The sequence below is a fragment of the Gymnoscopelus microlampas genome (genome assembly GCF_963454915.1).
Source record: "Gymnoscopelus microlampas genome assembly, chromosome: 20".
Lineage (NCBI taxonomy): Eukaryota > Metazoa > Chordata > Actinopteri > Myctophiformes > Myctophidae > Gymnoscopelus > Gymnoscopelus microlampas.
In genome coordinates, this window is record NC_139957.1 from 47,550,568 (window position 1) to 47,569,344 (window position 18,777).

General features: G+C 42.9%; 1 protein-coding gene across 2 annotated transcripts in view; it reads right to left on the bottom strand.

Annotated features, from left to right (window-relative positions):
* The window catches only part of adck1 (aarF domain containing kinase 1), a 109,665-nt gene that overhangs the window by 29,141 nt on the left and 61,747 nt on the right, over nt 1-18,777 (bottom strand). The gene's annotated exons all lie outside the window — the stretch shown is intronic.

The window sequence follows — 18,777 nt, forward strand, 5'->3', positions numbered from 1 at the left end:
CCGAGGTGGCAGACCGGAGTGGTCGGGCAGGGGTGTGGGCATTGACCAAAACCCGGAGGTAAGAAGGAGCTGTTCCTTTCACTGCCCTATAGGCTAGCACCAGGGTTTTAAACTGAATGCGAGCTGCTACGGGGAGCCAGTGCAGAGAACGGAGAAGGATAGTTGTGTGAGAGAACTTGGGGCGGTTGAACACCAGACGAGCCGCAGCTTTCTGAACAAGCTCCAGAGGTCTGATGGCAGATGCCGGAGCACCAGCCAGGAGGGAGTTGCAGTAGTCCAGGCGGGAGATGACAAGAGCCTGGATGAGCACCTGGGCTGTTTTCTCCGTGAGGAAGGGGCGAATCCTCCTGATGTTGTAGAGGAGGAATCTGCAGGACCGTGTCACTGATGCGATGTTAGCCGAGAACGACAGTTGATCGTCCAGGGTCACACCCAGATTCTTCGCAGTCCGAGTTGACGTCACCACAGCGTTCTCAATGGTGATGGCCATGTCTCGGTGAGGACAGCCCTTCCCTGGGATGAACATCAGCTCGGTCTTGTCCAGGTTGAGCTTCAGGTGGTTCCTCGACATCCACTCCGAGATGTCAGCCAGACAAGCAGCAATGCGTGCCTCCACGTGTGTGTCAGAGGGGGGGAATGAGAGGATCAGCTGGGTGTCATCGGCATAGCAGTGGTAGGAAAAGCCATGGGAGTGGATGACAGCACCAAGAGATGTAGTGTAGAGAGAGAAGAGAAGAGGACCCAGAACCGAGCCTTGGGGAACCCCAGTAGTGAGCCTGTGTGGTTCTGATACAGACCCTCCCAGCATCACCTGGTAGGAGCGACCCGTCAGGTAGGATGTAAACAGGGAGAGTGCAGAGCCTGAGACCCCCATCCCCTCGAGGGTGGAGAGGAGGATCTGATGGTTCACTGTGTCGAACGCTGCAGACAGGTCCAGGAGTATCAGGACGGAGGAGAGAGAGTTCGCTCTAGCGGCATGGAGTGACTCCGTCACTGCCAGGAGGGCAGTCTCTGTCGAGTGACCCACTTTGAACCCAGACTGGTTGGAGTCCAGGAGGTTGTTCTGGTGGAGATACGAGGACAGTTGTTTGAACACAGCACGTTCGAGAGTTTTAGATAGGAAGGATAGAAGGGAAACCGGTCTGTAGTTCTTGATCTCAGAGGTGGGGGTGTTTAGCAACGATCGGGGGATGGATCATACTGGAGATAAATATTCTGTGACTAGTTGAAGAGGTAAGGAAGGGCTATATGTATTTATTTACTCTGGTAGTGAATGAGTTAAAACAACAACTCAGACTGAACATGACTCTGAGCTGAAGCTGAAGGACTGGATCATGTTTATAGGATCCTTTAACACTTTACTGTCTGACATGATGGCAGAATGCATCCCACAATGCACCTGCTTCCCCTAAATGCTTTGAATGGATTCAGTCAGTCAGTCAGTCAGTCAGTCAGTCAGTCAGTCAGTCAGTCAGTCAGTCAGTCAGTCCTGACTTCCTGCACAGTCTAATAGAAAGCACAAAGCTTTAAAAAATAAGGCTGCCTCATCCAGGCAGTGGGCCAGGAGCCACTTTGAGTGGTAGTTGGGATAAACGCAGTCAGTGGAACAAACGCAGTCCGCACCAATAATATTTACGATTCTGTCCCTATCGGTACATAACTCGGACGGCGCTGAGTCGACTAGCAGCCCAGCGGCTGGTCGACGCGGCCACTCGCGCCTGGAGGCGCGAGGGGGCGTCTCCTCAGCCTTAAGGTCTGCTGAGTCGGCGCGCCTCCGTCATGGCCCATAACTTATAATTATAAATCATAGGGAAAACACATCTTTAAATGGAATTAAGAAATGGTTTTACCTTTAGTCTAGGTAAACTTAATTATTTGCAAAACATGACATCCCTCATTCAAAACAGATGGCGAATGCATTCTTCTCTTTATAGGGCCTACACAGGTAATAAAATTGCCTGTGAGACCTTCATGAATTGAACCTCACAGTCAGCAGTCAGTCAGAAACGTGGATATACAAGAACATTCCTCAGGAAATCATACAACACATTCCAGGAAGTGAAAGTAAGGAATGAGAAACCCACACTAGCCTTAGTAACCACATTTTCCAGCCAAAGTTTATTGGCAAACAGAGCCATCAAAAACAATTTTGAAAACAGGGGGGGAAACCTCCTACAGAACTTTAAGATAATTTCGGCCTATAGGAAAAACAAAAATCTGAAAGACTACTTGATCCACAGCAAATTGAAGCCATGGAACCAAGTAGCACGGGCAAGGCCTAACTACTTTAGCCCGAAACAAACGGTTAAAAACAGGACAAACAAAAACATTATTAGCCTAAGACAGAACATCACATACAACACCAGAAATTGTGTTTATCTGATTACTTGCCAAGTGTGTGGATTACAGTATGTAGGAGAGACAGGCAACTCCATAGCAATTAGAATAAGCCAACACAGGTACACCATTAATAATGAAAAAGATACCCATTTATTAATTGTTCAACACTTTATGACACATGGGATTGATGCCATAAAAGTATGCGGCTTGGAATTCAATGACTGCTGGACAATTGGACAGAGAAGATTCCATGAAAAAGAATGGATTACAAGACTTAGCACAAAATATCCAGGAGGCCTAAACTTCTAAACTGCCCAAAAAAACTGGAACTATCCACATACTCTTACTAAACTAAACAATAGAGTTGATCACCTACATCAACCACAAAGTGGAGGGGGAGATCTCATTGTTGAGCTAATGAGAATATCAATGAAGGCACATTGATACCAAGAGCCATCAACATTTGGACCATCAACAGGGAGCTAATTGTCTTCCAAATTGGAGGTGTGAACATCAGAACTGTGGATATGCTAACTTGTTTCCAAAACTGTATCCCCTCAGTATCTACCCCATAGTCCTAAAAAATATAGTGTAAACACATCCTTAAATGGAATTAGGAAATAGTTTTAACCCGAGGGTATGCGGTCACCCTGACTCAGAGATTAGACGCCTCTGCCCTGCACAGTCTAATAGAAAGCACAAAGCTTTAGAAAATAAGTCTGCCTCATCCAGGCAGTTGGCCAGGAGCCACTTTGAGTGGTAGTTGGGATAAACGCAGTCAGTGGAGCAAACGCAGTCCGCACCAATAATATTTACGATTCTGTCCCTATCGGTACATAACTCGGACGGCGCTGAGTCGACTAGCAGCCCAGCGGCTGGTTGACGCGGGCACTCGCGCCTGGAGGCGCGAGGGCGCGTCTCCTCAGCCTTAAGGTCTGCTGAGTCGGCGCGCCTCCGTCATGGCCCATAACTTATAATTATAAATTATAGGGAAAACACATCCTTAAATGGAATTAGGAAATGGTTTTACCTTTAGTCTAGGTAAACTTAATTATTTGCAAAACATGACATCCCTTATTCAAAACAGATGGCGAATGCATTCTTCTCTTTATAGGGCCTACACAGGTAATAAAATTGCCTGTGAGACCTTCATGAATTGAACCTCACAGTCAGCAGTCAGTCAAGCTTGTACCTCTGATTTTGTGGGGGAAGTCATCTAATGCAATCTTTAATTATACACATTTGCAAACATGGAGGTATATGCCTACTTGCAAAATGTTTATAACATCTCCTAAAACCTAACCATGTTTATACATATATATAAACAAAGATTCAACACAAAAAGTAGACCATACATATGAAACAGGGAACATGCCTGAACATGCCCCTAAAGCCTGAAACAAGCAGATGGGCCATCAATGACCCAATGGGCCATCAACAGCACCAGCCAATGAGGATAATGGCCACATGGAAGCCACACCCACAACAAAAACACATAAATACAGGAAGAGAAGAACAGGAATTCATTCTCATCCGGAGGATCGCATCTGATGAAGTACAATAATAGTACGAAAACGTTTATGCATTTGAGAATGAACCAACGAACCAACGGAAAAAGACAGGCCTGGCAGGAAAGAGCCAGACCAGATGGAGAAACCCGGAGCAACCACAGACCCAGGAGGGATGTGGAACCAGGCCAGGTAAGCCAGGTAGGTAGGCACGGACAAACTTACATACACACACCGCATGAGGAGAGAAATAATGGCTTCCACAAATCAATTAGGGGGATAAACAATTTGATCATTGCACTACACCATTCACAGAATGTAGACATAAACAAATACCCAGAGGGTATTGCTAGAAAAGAACAAGAACTGATGAATTTTATAAAACCAGCAAAACCAACAGACAGAACCTTACAGCTACTACAAGGAAGTGCAAAGCATTGGTCTTACACCACTTTGTTAATATTAATAGAACACTTCAGCCAATTGATTGAAAACACAAAAAAAGACCTGTCCCAGTGCTTAACACAGGAATACGACAGGGCCTTCTCCATTGCCACTAAATGGGCAAGAAAAAATCTGGGAAGGCGCCTAACAGAGAAGACACTGGGCTTAGCCCGTGCAGCAGTAAGGGAATTATATAACACAAAAACACACACACCAGCACACCCCACACCACACGTTCCCCCCCATCCCCCAGCCCCCCCTTCCCTCCCTTCTTCTCCCTCTACAGGTAACCCAGGCATGGGAGAAGACACAACTGGAGGAATGGAGGCCACAGGAGCAACAACAGATAGACTAATAGCATTCACACAGGCAGAGTTCCCAGACCTGCCCACACCTGAGGGGCCATGGACATCGATTGGACGGAGGGGAAAACAAAGGAAACAGAAGGACACCAACAAAACCACACATCCTGCAGGGAGGAACACGGAAGTACAACAGAACCCAGGAAACACCCCGAAACCACAGAGGAAACATCCCACCAGGAGGCAGACTACACCACCCAGGGACACACCCCAGAGGACAACCCAGGAGAGGAGAAACAGTGGAGGGAACCAAACAACACCAGAGGGACCCACCGAAGACACTACTACACAGAGGGAAACACCAACACAGGAAGAAACAATCGAGACGAGACCTAGGAAACCACGCCACTGGAGAGGCGGAGGAAAGGATAATAAGGCCACATGGAGATTTGTAACCGAACCGAACCGAAACATCATCATAATTGGGGACTCCAACCTGGCTAGGATCCCAACAATCACAGATGACAGAATTCAGATAGAATCCTACTCTGGAATGAACCTGGAATGGGCCGGAACAGTCTTGCAAAAAGCGGAGAAAAATCTGGACGTCACACACCTCATCATCTCAGTAGGAATTAACAACAAGAACCAAAAATCAAGAAAAACAAGCTACACAGCCCTGAAGAGACTCCGCACTGCAGCCGAAGCAAAATTCCCCAAAGCAGAGAGACGCATAGCACTAATCAACTACTCAGATGGCCTGAGTACTGACCAAAAGGATACTCTGACATACATAAATGAGGAGATAAAGAAAGAGCCCCACCTCCCAAAATTACCTGCAAACAGCTTCAAAACAGATGACGAAAACGTCCACTGGCTCAGGGGCACAGCCGAATCCATGTTACAGCATTGGATAAACTCTTTAAACTAATAAGGCCCAACAGCTCAAACCGGCAGGGCCTCATGGAGTCAGATATAATCAATCTGTCTCATTATTTCCAACCAAACGAACACCAGAAAACACTTCTGGAAAAAGGTTTGTCATTCGTCCCCACCTTAGACCTCTACAGACAACAATCACAAAACTTGAGAACAGATGTGTCGAAATACCATCGCAGACTCAAATTAGCCACACATTTTGGAGCTGGAAACAACACGGAAATTCCGCGCTTCCATCTTCCATCCTACTGGGAACCAGACAATGACAAACTACCGGACAGCCTAAAGCAATTAATCCAGATGGACAGAGCCACAGTACAAAATGTACCAGGACACCTGAAAGAAAAGAATAACATCACAACGGATCAGGTGAGAGCTCTAAGATCATTAGCTAACAACCGGGACATTGTGATTAAGCCTGCGGACAAAGGGAGTCGTATAGTCATTCTGGACAGACAACAATATGTTTTTGAGGGTTTAAGACAGTTGAATAACTCAAATCACTATGTGGAATTGGAAGCACCCATTTTTGAACAAACAGCAATAGAGGTGAGGGGAATCATTACAAAGTTAAGGGAGAAAAAGTTTATAGACCATAAACAAGAAAAATACCTAAGGGGCGAAAATTCCCCCAGGGCTAGAGTCCTTTATCTTCTACCCAAAATCCACAAGGACCCAAACAGCTGGACTATTCCTTATGAAATTCCACCTGCACGCCCAATTGTCTCGGATTGTAACTCAGAAACATATGCCACAGCAGAATATATTGAGTTCTACTTAAACCCACTATCTGTAAAACACCCAAGCTATATTAAGGATACATATGACTTTATTGACAAAATAAAAAACATCACGGTTCCTCAGGGTGCCTTCTTGTTTTCAATAGATGTTGATAGCCTTTATACCAACATAAATACATTAGCGGGAATGAAAGCAATCAGAGATATCTTTAAAAAGTATCCTGACAGACAAAGACCAGACGCAGAATTATTGGAACTACTAGAATTAAATTTGACCAAAAACGACTTTTCATTTGATGGGAAAACCTTCCTTCAGATCAGTGGAACAGCCATGGGAAAGAAATTTGCGCCATCCTACGCAAATATATATTTGGCTTTATGGGAAGAAACCGCCCTTAAAAAATGCAGATTCAAACCCACACATTATTTTAGGTTTCTAGATGATATTTTTGGAGTATTTGAGCACTCCACAGAGGAATTTGAGCAATTCATACGAGTCTTAAACACACATCATGCCTCAATAACAGTGAAATATGTCACAAACAAAGAACACATTGACTTCTTGGATGTTACAGTCTTCAAAGGGAAAGATTTTAACACCACCGGCAAACTAGACTCAAAGGTGTTTTTTAAGGAGACTGATACACATGCACTGCTCCACAAGACATCCTTCCATCCAACCCATTGTTTCGCAGGAATAGTCAAGTCTCAACTCCTACGTTTCAAGAGAATCTGCACACAAACAGCAGATTTTGAAAATGCCTGCAAAACTCTATTCACAGCATTAAGGAAACGTGGATATACAAGAACATTCCTCAGGAAATCATACAACACATTCCAGGAAGTGAAAGTAAGGAATGAGAAACCCACACTAGCCTTAGTAACCACATTTTCCAGCCAAAGTTTATTGGCAAACAGAGCCATCAAAAACAATTTTGAAAACAGGGGGGGAAACCTCCTACAGAACTTTAAGATAATTTCGGCCTATAGGAAAAACAAAAATCTGAAAGACTACTTGATCCACAGCAAATTGAAGCCATGGAACCAAGTAGCACGGGCAAGGCCTAACTACTTTAGCCCGAAACAAACGGTTAAAAACAGGACAAACAAAAACATTATTAGCCTAAGACAGAACATCACATACAACACCAGAAATTGTGTTTATCTGATTACTTGCCAAGTGTGTGGATTACAGTATGTAGGAGAGACAGGCAACTCCATAGCAATTAGAATAAGCCAACACAGGTACACCATTAATAATGAAAAAGATACCCATTTATTAATTGTTCAACACTTTATGACACATGGGATTGATGCCATAAAAGTATGCGGCTTGGAATTCAATGACTGCTGGACAATTGGACAGAGAAGATTCCATGAAAAAGAATGGATTACAAGACTTAGCACAAAATATCCAGGAGGCCTAAACTTCTAAACTGCCCAAAAAAAATGAAACTATCCACATACTCTTACTAAACTAAACAATAGAGTTGATCACCTACATCAACCACAAAGTGGAGGGGGAGATCTCATTGTTGAGCTAATGAGAATATCAATGAAGGCACATTGATACCAAGAGCCATCAAAATTTGGACCATCAACAGGGAGCTAATTGTCTTCCAAATTGGAGGTGTGAACATCAGAACTGTGGATATGCTAACTTGTTTCCAAAACTGTATCCCCTCAGTATCTACCCCATAGTCCTAAAAAATATAGTGTAAACACATCCTTAAATGGAATTAGGAAATAGTTTTAACCCGAGGGTATGCGGTCACCCTGACTCAGAGATTAGACGCCTCTGCCCTGCACAGTCTAATAGAAAGCACAAAGCTTTAGAAAATAAGTCTGCCTCATCCAGGCAGTTGGCCAGGAGCCACTTTGAGTGGTAGTTGGGATAAACGCAGTCAGTGGAGCAAACGCAGTCCGCACCAATAATATTTACGATTCTGTCCCTATCGGTACATAACTCGGACGGCGCTGAGTCGACTAGCAGCCCAGCGGCTGGTTGACGCGGGCACTCGCGCCTGGAGGCGCGAGGGCGCGTCTCCTCAGCCTTAAGGTCTGCTGAGTCGGCGCGCCTCCGTCATGGCCCATAACTTATAATTATAAATTATAGGGAAAACACATCCTTAAATGGAATTAGGAAATGCTTTTACCTTTAGTCTAGGTAAACTTAATTATTTGCAAAACATGACATCCCTTATTCAAAACAGATGGCGAATGCATTCTTCTCTTTATAGGGCCTACACAGGTAATAAAATTGCCTGTGAGACCTTCATGAATTGAACCTCACAGTCAGTCAGTCAGTCAGTCAGTCAGTCAGTCAGTCAGTCAGTCAGTCAGTCAGTCAGTCAGTCAGTCAGTCAGTCAGTCAGTCAGTCAGTCAGTCAGTCAGTCAGTCAGTCAGTCAGTCAGTCAGTCAGTCAGTCAGTCAGTCAGTCTCTCTCTCTCTCTCTCTCTCTCTCTCTCTCTCTCTCTCTCTCTCTCTCTCTCTCTCTCTCTCTCTCTCTCTCTCTCTCTCTCTCTCTCTCTCTCTCTCTCTCTCTCTCTCTCTCTCTCTCTCTCTCTCTCTCTCTCTCTCTCTCTCTCTCTCTCTCCTTCTCTTCCATCAGTCTTCCTGGTCTCCTGCATCAGAGTGATTGACAGCTGTCAAAAGGAATGCAGAAGGTGTGTATTGTCACACTGTTACTACACATTTCTACTTCAGTAAAAGTATTTCTACTTCAGTAAAAGTATTTCTACTTCAGTAAAAGCAGAAATACCACAACAGATAAATAGCATTTGAAATTTGACTTGAGCAAACGCACAAACACAAATATATTATACATGTTCAAAACCTCACTAAAGCTCTACACTACACTGATAGACATTTATAATATATAAATATCTACCAGGTGTTTTTAATTCACTTCCACAGTCCATCACAAGGGTCCTGGTCCATATTGGGACAAATGATTCTTCCCTGCGTACATCCGAGCAGTCCAAAACCCACTTTTTACGTCTCATCGATCTGTTGAATAATAGTGGAATGACTTTCTTTTTCTCCGGTCCTATCCCGACTTTTACGGGTGGTGACGAACGTTTTAGCCGAATCGCCAGCCTAAATACCTGGCTCTTACGGCTCTGTCGTGCCCACGATCTCAATTTTATAGACAATTTTAACTTGTTTTGGGGACGCTCTTCCTTTTATGGTTATGACGGTCTCCACCCAAGTAGACTGGGTAGCCAGATGCTAGCGGCTAACCTAGCCCGTGGTGTTCGTCACCACACTGCACTAGGGGTGTGCCGATACACTAATTTCACGAAACGATACGATACGATATTTGGCTCACAACTTCGATACGATTTCGATACGATACGATACGCACTTTTTTTATTATGAAAATATATGGAGGAGAAAAAAAGAAAATGCAAACAAATAATTCTGTTTTTGCATTATTCAGACATGCAAACTTGTAGCTTTTCAGCTACAATAGCCGTTTTGAATCCAAATAGTGTGACACATGACCCGAAAAAAAAACATGTTGTCACTCTTTTCACTTCGGGGCCGTTTGCATGCCTGATTATTATGATTGTAAAAAAAAAAATTTTTTTTCAAAAACGATATTTTTTTTTTCAAAAACGATACATATCGTCGCGATAACGTATCGCGATATATCGCGGGACGATATATCGGCACACCCCTACACTGCACTGACCACTGACCTGTCCGTCACCAATTGACATCCTCCGGGTCCCAGCTCCCATTACTCTAGTTCCACCCTGTTTCCCAGTCCCTTCTCCATTGGGCTCGGACCACAACATGCACTTACTACTATTGTTCAAGCTGAATTGTCAACCACTTGCAATATCCCTGTTAAGCTCACCTTAAATCGTGCCAGTCACAGATCAAATTGCTCTATAAACCCCGCAAACTTAATATCAATTAGACCTACTAAAACCCATCTCCAATTGCCCCATCTCATTCCATCTGTCATTTCCTCTGTTAACATGGGTCTTCTAAATGTCAGGGCTCTTCAAGAAAAATCAGCCATTTGTCAAGAGTTCATTACCTCACATAACCTTGACTTCTTTTTTATTACAGAATCCTGGCTTGATGTGGAGGACAATGTTCCTCTCATCGCTACTACCCCCCCTAATTTCGCCTATTTCACTCTGCCTAGACCAGTGAAAAAGGGTGGTGGATTAGCTGTCTTCTATAAAAATGTTTTTAAATGTTCCCCTATCACTTTTGGTAATTTCACTACTTTTGAAGTTTTTAGTTTTTTAATTAATGGTAAGGACCCGGTACTCTGCGTTTTAATTTATAGACCCCCAAATGGGAATTGTGGTTTCATTACTGAATTCTCTGATTTTTTATCACTTGTCACTCAGCGTTTTGGACACATAATTCTGCTTGGTGATTATAATATCCACATCTGTTGCACCTCCCACCCTCTCTCTACTGCTTTTATGAATCTTATTGAATCATTTAACATCACTCAGTTTGTAAATGGACCCACTCACCTCAAAGGTCACACACTTGACCTAGTGATGTCTTTAGGTTTAGCCATCCAAAACATTGAATTGTTCCCTTTTTGTCTGTCTGACCACAAAGCTGTGGTTTTTAAAGCTCCTCTTCCATGTCCCACTCCTACATGCTCTGCTCCTGTGAGAGCCCGTATTTTTAACTCTAAGTCTAAACTAAATAAACAACCCTGGCTCAATGACCATACTCGATCCCTTAGGAGAGAGTGCAGAAGGGCAGAACGCAGTTGGAGGGCAAACCAAATGCATTCATCTCTCACAGGCCTTAAGGAGCTGATGGTGAAATATCAGCGGGCTATAAAACAAGCCAAATCTAGTTATTACTCTAACATCATCTCTAATAACAGCAATAACCCCAGGACCTTATTCAAAATAATCAACTCTGTCACGTCACCGCCAGCTATTACACATATTGATCCATCCCCGGAAGATTTTCTTAAGTTCTTCATAAACAAAATTGAGACCATTCGGCTACAAATACCTTCTTCCACTCCTGATAATTCAATCCCACCCAATACTCCATTTCCACTTAATCAATTCGAACCCACCACTATTCCACTTATCACCAACACTATTTCACAGATGAAATCCTCATCCTCCCAACTGGACACAATCCCCAATCCCACCATTCTCTCTATAATAAATAACTCCTTAGTCTCTGGTTTCTTTCCCTCCTCATTTAAACATGCCCTAGTTCAACCCCTTCTTAAAAAACCTGGTCTTGATCCTCACCTTCCCAGTAGATATCGACCCATTTCAAAACTATCCTTTCTGTCCAAACTTCTGGAAAAAAACATCTCCACACAGCTCATTGACCACTTACAACACAATAATTTATTTGAGACATTCCAATCTGGCTTCAGAGCCCTCCATAGCACTGAGACAGCATTAGTGAAAGTAACCAATGACCTACTCATGACCTACTCACTCTAGATGCTGGTGAATCCTCGATCCTGGTCCTTCTGGATTTAAGTGCGGCTTTTGACACAGTAGATCACAACATTCTGATAAATCGCCTGGAGTCATGGGTGAGTCTTGGTGGCACTGCCCTCCAACTGCTCCGCTCATACCTCTCAAATAGAACCCTGTCCGTTGTTCTTGGGAATGTCTCCTCGACCTCTGCCCAGCTTACGTGCGGGGTCCCACAAGGGTCCATACTTGGCCCCCTATTATTTTCAGTTTATATGCTCCCCCTCGGTCATATCATTCGTAAACACAACATCCATTTCCATTGCTATGCAGATGATACTCAGCTCTATCTTCCACTCAAAACCTCTGACCCTAGTTGCCTATCCTCCCTCAAAGCATGCCTGGCCGATATCCACTCCTGGATGTCTCAGAACTTTCTCCAGTTAAACTCCGACAAATCCGACATTATTCTTTTTGGTCCCCTCAGTTCACAAACCACCATTTTAGACAGTCTTGGCCTCTTGGCAACGAATGTGACTCCCGTTGCAAGGAACCTGGGTGTCCAATTCGACTCCGAACTCCGGTTTGAAAGCCAAATAAAAAAGGTGGTACAAACCTGCTTCATGCATTTAAGGAACATTTATAAAATCAAATCATTTCTTTCCACTGCCAATCTTAAAACTGTTGTGAATGCCCTAATATATTCTCGCCTTGATTACTGTAATGCATTATACTCTGGTCTCAACCAAAACCTTATTCATCGTCTGCAACTGGTCCAAAATGCAGCAGCCAGGCTCATCACCGGTACCAGGAGATTTGATCATATAACCCCTGTCCTAGCTGCACTTCACTGGCTGCCAGTTGCCTTCAGGATTGATTTTAAGATTTTATTACTAACTTTTAAAGCTCTGAATGGTCTGGCGCCTAGTTATTTATGTGATCTGGTTGAACCTTATGTGCCAGGGCGCACCCTTAGATCCTCTGGCCAGGGTCTACTGGAAATTCATACAGCTAAGTTGGTGACCAAAGGAGGTCGGGCCTTTTCTATAAAGGCCCCTAGACTCTGGAAAAGCCTACCAGAGGAACTAAGATTAACCAGGTCATTAACAAGTTTTATTACATGGCTTGGTTGAATGCTCGATTCTGATTGGTCAGTCATCGGTCATTATTTCTCGATAATGACCGCTGAGCTCAATAACGGACCGCTGTGTAATCAGAGACTCAGAACACCTGCTCATATCAACCTCCGCTGCTTTGTTTTATGCTTTATCCAACATGACAGCCATGTAAACAAACAACCAATGTCATTTACAACTAAACGTTGCTCTCAAGAATGTTTTTGAAAACATTTGAAGTGAGAAATAGACGATGCAATGACCGAAAAGTGATTCTATTTGATCCACTGCACTTCCTTGTTTATCGTGGCTACGGGGGAAATACCAAAACGCTCGCCCCAAAACACAGTCGCCCCGGGGCAAATCCGGCGGTATTACAGGCAAATCGGCAGTATATAGAATGGGGGGCGAGTGTGTTTTGGGGCGAGTTTTTTTCTATTTTGTCATTTGTTTTCCGAGGCAAACTCCGCCCAGCCCAATAGGCTACTTATGGAATACTTTCATTGCCGTAAGCAAGGAAATACTTCGTTTTGTTGTTACTTTTGGGTAAATTTATTTATGTATTTATTAAGTAGCCGTGTAATAAGCGGGATAATGCATGGGGAGGCAGTCATTATTGAAATTTAAAGCCCTTCAGGGCGATTAACCACCTCGGCTGCGCCTCGGTGGTTAATCGCCCTGTCGGGCTTTAAATTTCAATAATGACTGCCTCCCCATGCATTATCCCTTGCTTAAATCCCTGTTAAAAACCCATTTTTACAGAATAGCCTTTTTAACTTGAGATAAATGTTGTTGATTATTGCTCTGTTTTACTGTAAATGTTATATATCACTGTTATTTCATTATCTGCATTGTTTTGATTGCTCTTTTGACTGTTCAAGCACTTTGTAACTTTGTTTAAATAAGTGCTATACAAATAAAGTTTTATTATTATTATTATTATTATTATTCTCCACTAGTCTTAGTTCTACTGGATCTCTTCTCCTCTAGTCTTAGTTCTACTGGATCTCTTCTCCACTAGTCTTAGTTCTACTGGATCTCTTCTCCACTAGTCTTAGTTCTACTGGATCTCTTCTCCACTAGTCTTAGTTCTACTGGATCTCTTCTCCACTAGTCTTAGTTCTACTGGATCTCTTCTACACTAGTCTTAGTTCTACTGGATCTCTTCTACACTAGTCTTAGTTCTACTGGATCTCTTCTCCTCTAGTCTTAGTTCTACTGGATCTCTTCTCCTCTAGTCTTAGTTCTACTGGATCTCTTCTCCTCTAGTCTTAGTTCTACTGGATCTCTTCTCCTCTAGTCTTAGTTCTACTGGATCTCTTCTCCACTAGTCTTAGTTCAAATCTACTGGATCTCTTCTCCACTAGTCTTAGTTCTACTGGATCTCTTCTCCACTAGTCTTAGTTCTAATCTACTGGATCTCTTCTCCACTAGTCTTAGTTCTACTGGATCTCTTCTACACTAGTCTTAGTTCTACTGGATCTCTTCTCCTCTAGTCTTAGTTCTACTGGATCTCTTCTCTAGTCTTAGTTCTACTGGATCTCTTCTCCTCTAGTCTTAGTTCTACTGGATCTCTTCTCCTCTAGTCTTAGTTCTACTGGATCTCTTCTCCACTAGTCTTAGTTCTACTGGATCTCTTCTCCTCTAGTCTTAGTTCTACTGGATTTCTTCTCCACTAGTCTTAGTTCTACTGGATCTCTTCTCCTCTAGTCTTAGTTCTACTGGATCTCTTCTCCACTAGTCTTAGTTCTACTGGATCTCTTCTCCACTAGTCTTAGTTCTACTGGATCTCTTTTTATTTTAGTCCAGTCTGTCTGATGGGTATCGGACGTATAAACGAGAGGTGTGCATTCCCAGATGGTACACAGTAAAGACACCAACACACATGTGCACACCAATACACAAACCACACACGTGCAAAAGTACGATGCGTACACACGTTAAAAGGCGTACACACAAACACACACACACACACACACACACACACACACACACACACACACACACACACACACACACACACACACACACACACGTATGTACATGTACGCACACACACACACATTTAACAAGGGCACAGGATGGCAACAAATTATCTCAGAAGAGGGACAGCAGCTTGTAGTGGACATTAATTAGAGGTCCTCAATGTGTCACTAAAGGCACACACACACACACACACACACACACACACACACACACACACACACACACACACACACACACACACACACACAGGTAGTCACGACTTGCCCATGGGTTCAGAGGTGGAGTGAGAGGTTTTGTTTCTCTGCTAATGACTTTGACCTGCTACTTCCTGTCATGTTACACACACACACACACACACACACACACACACACACACACACACACACACACACACACACACACACAGTCTACTCTTTGTTGTCTCCACCAGGCCGAAAGGCATGGCGAGAGTTTTAGCCCCTGTCCGTCCGTCCGTCCATCCGTCCGCGTGTCCTGTCTGTCTGTGAACAGCTAATCTCCGGCACCGTTGGCCCGGTCGCTGCGAAACTGTGCAGACACACTCCCTGGATGCCAATTCAGAGCATCTGCCTCAAATTGTTCACATGGGCCTGTTGTAGCGCCACCAGGAGGCCGATTTGTGCAAAACCCATTTTTTTTACATTACTCCTACAGATTTGATCCAATCATCATGCAAATCGGTACACAGTATCTCTATAGTCATGTGATCAACATGGATCGGTCCGATTTTTCAGATTCCATCCTCATTGGCTAAGGTAGGCTTCCAAGTTTGCAGGATTGGTCCGTTTTGAACAAAATGCCTCAAACCATGAACGCAGCATGCGATTTCCGTGAAATTTCACACACACATTCCCACTAGGCCGAGGAAGAAATGCCACCCTTTTCACATTGGCCTGTTATAGCGCCACCAGCAGGTCTAATTTAGCAAAAGACATTTTTGGAACAAAATGCCTCAAATCATGAATGCAGTGTCCGCTTACCATGAAAGAACTAAGAATAAATGTCACCCTTTTCACAAGCACAGTGCAACCCTCTGTGATTAGTAACCATCAGGGAATGACTCATACTGGAGATAAATATTCTGTGACTACTTGAATAGGTAAGAAAATCAAAAAAATCGCTGACACTATGGGCAATTATTTTTGTATTTACTTGGGACTGAATGAGTTAATAATGGTCGTTCACAGTCTTAATGTGTTAAACCTATTAAGACCTGAGGCAGCGTCTAAAAAAAATCTAAATCCTAACAATTTTTCGGAAAAAGATATAAAAAAATAATTTTCACGATTTTTCAAAAATAGCAGATCTACAAGTTCATAGTGCGGCACTCGGTGCCGAGCTATGAGCTTGTATATCTGCTATTATTGAATAGCCCAAAGAGATCTAAAGTGACCAGGTCTTAATGTGTTAAACCCAGTCTATCAGGTAGTGAACATATCATCTCACAGCAGACTTAAACCCAGTCTATCAGGTAGTGAACATATCATCTCACAGCAGACTTAAACCCAGTCTACCAGGTAGTGAACATATCATCTCACAGCAGACTTAAACCCAGTCTATCAGGTAGTGAACATATCATCTCACAGCAGACTTAAACCCAGTCTATCAGGTAGTGAACATATCATCTCATAGCAGACTTAAACCCAGTCTATCAGGTAGTGAACATATCATCTCACAGCAGACTTAAACCCAGTCTATCAGGTAGTGAACATATCCTCTCACAGCAGACTTAAACCCAGTCTGTGAACATATCATCTCACAGCAGACTTAAACCCAGTCTGCTCACTGAGGGTTTCTGCTGCCAGCCTCTTCCTGTAGTATGTATGTATTGGCCACGCCTCCAGGTCCTAAGTTAAGACATAACAGACATGAACCGAGACTCCATTGTGCTCACGTTGAGACCACAGAAACACTGCGTTTATGACCTCATCCATCTGGTCACAAACACACACACACACACACACACACACACACACACACACCACTGCCAAACGCCAAAACCACTTTATCATTCGATCCATTCTGATACAATGTGTGTGTGTGTGTGTGTGTGTGTGTGTGTGTGTGTGTGTGTGTGTGTGTGTGTGTGTTTTATTAGGTCTTCTATCTAATACTCATCATCCCTGCCTAACGGGCAGCCAGTCTGAGCATATGTGTGTGTGTGTGTGTGTGTGTGTGTGTGTGTGTGTGTGTGTGTTTGTGTTTGTGTGTGTGTGTGTGTGTGTGTGTGTGTGTGTGTGTGTGTGTGTGTGTGTGTGAGAGAGAACAATATACCCCAGTAAAAGACTTAATGTGTGATGCATTTGTCACTGTCTTCCATATCTGTTCCCCATATACAGTATGTATGTGTATATATATATGTGTGTGAGAGAGAGAGAGAGTGAGAGAGTGAGTGAGTGAGTGAGTGAGTGAGTGAGTGAGTGAGTGAGTGAGTGAGTGAGTGAGTACCCATTAGTTTAATATGTATAAAACAAGCTCCAGAACGTTGCTAATCTCTGAGGGTTTCACTGTTTAAAATAGCATGTCTGACCAAAATGCATATAAAACACAGGATATGAGATACAGACCATTTCCCAAACACGTTAACCTAGAATAAAAAAGAAGGATGGATTACAGGGGCGTGTCCCAGCGTAGTACCGGGGTATTGCACATGCGCAGTGTTATCAGGAAGTGCACGACGGAGTGTTCCAGCAGAGGCGCTACATAAAAACCCCCAGGATCCCTTCTCAGTCGGTCGAGGTGTGTGTTTGTTCTTCTCTCCACTCAGCACCTAAACTGCTGGAGGTTTGTAATTCTAATACACAAGTGGACTAAATGACTTACATAGTTATAAAGAACAACAACAAAGTGACATAAACCCCCATATCCAAGTTATTAATATGCATATCATGTGGTGTTCACAATCAACAAATAAAAATACATTTTGAAGACGAATATACGTTTTTATACTGTGAGCATATCTAAACGCATAGGCCATATATATATATATATCATTTTTTTACCTAATCTCTTCTATGCAGCGACTCCAAATATAGTCTTAATATGTGGGCTACAAATCCAATAAAGTAGCCTACACTAGTTGTTATACTCTGTATGTAGTTCCAAATGCAATTTCGGAGCACTAACATTTTCCTATTTAAAAGTATTTCTATTTATGTGTATGGTCATGGTTATTGTGTAATTAAAAACAATGCTGTTTATTACCACACTACAGCACATCTGAATCTGTTTATTACCACACTACAGCACATCTGAATCTGTTTATTACCACACTACAGCACATCTGAATCTGTTTATTACCACACTACAACACATCTGAATCTGTTTATTACCACACTACAGCACATCTGAATCTGTTTATTACCACACTACAGCACATCTGAATCTGTTTATTACCACACTACAGCACATCTGAATCTGTTTATTACCACACTACAGCACATCTGAATCTGTTTATTACCACACTACAGCACATCTGAATCTGTTTATCACCACACTACAGCACATCTGAATCTGTTTATTACCACACTACAGCACATCTGAATCTGTTTATTACCACACTACAGCACATCTGAATCTGTTTATTACCACACTACAGCACATCTGAATCTGTTTATTACCACACTACAGCACATCTGAATCTGTTTATTACCACACTACAGCACATCTGAATCTGTTTATTACCACACTACAGCACATCTGAATCTGTTTATTACCACACTACAGCACATCTGAATCTGTTTATTACCACACTACAGCACATCTGAATCTGTTTATTACCACACTACAGCACATCTGAATCTGTTTATTACCACACTACAGCACATCTGAATCTCGAGCACTTCAATTTGCACAAAATACCTGACAGTAAAGCATCAGTAGATGAGAATTTTAATGATTTCTATAACTTTGGGCTAATATTCATTCAGTGATATGCCACACAATTGTG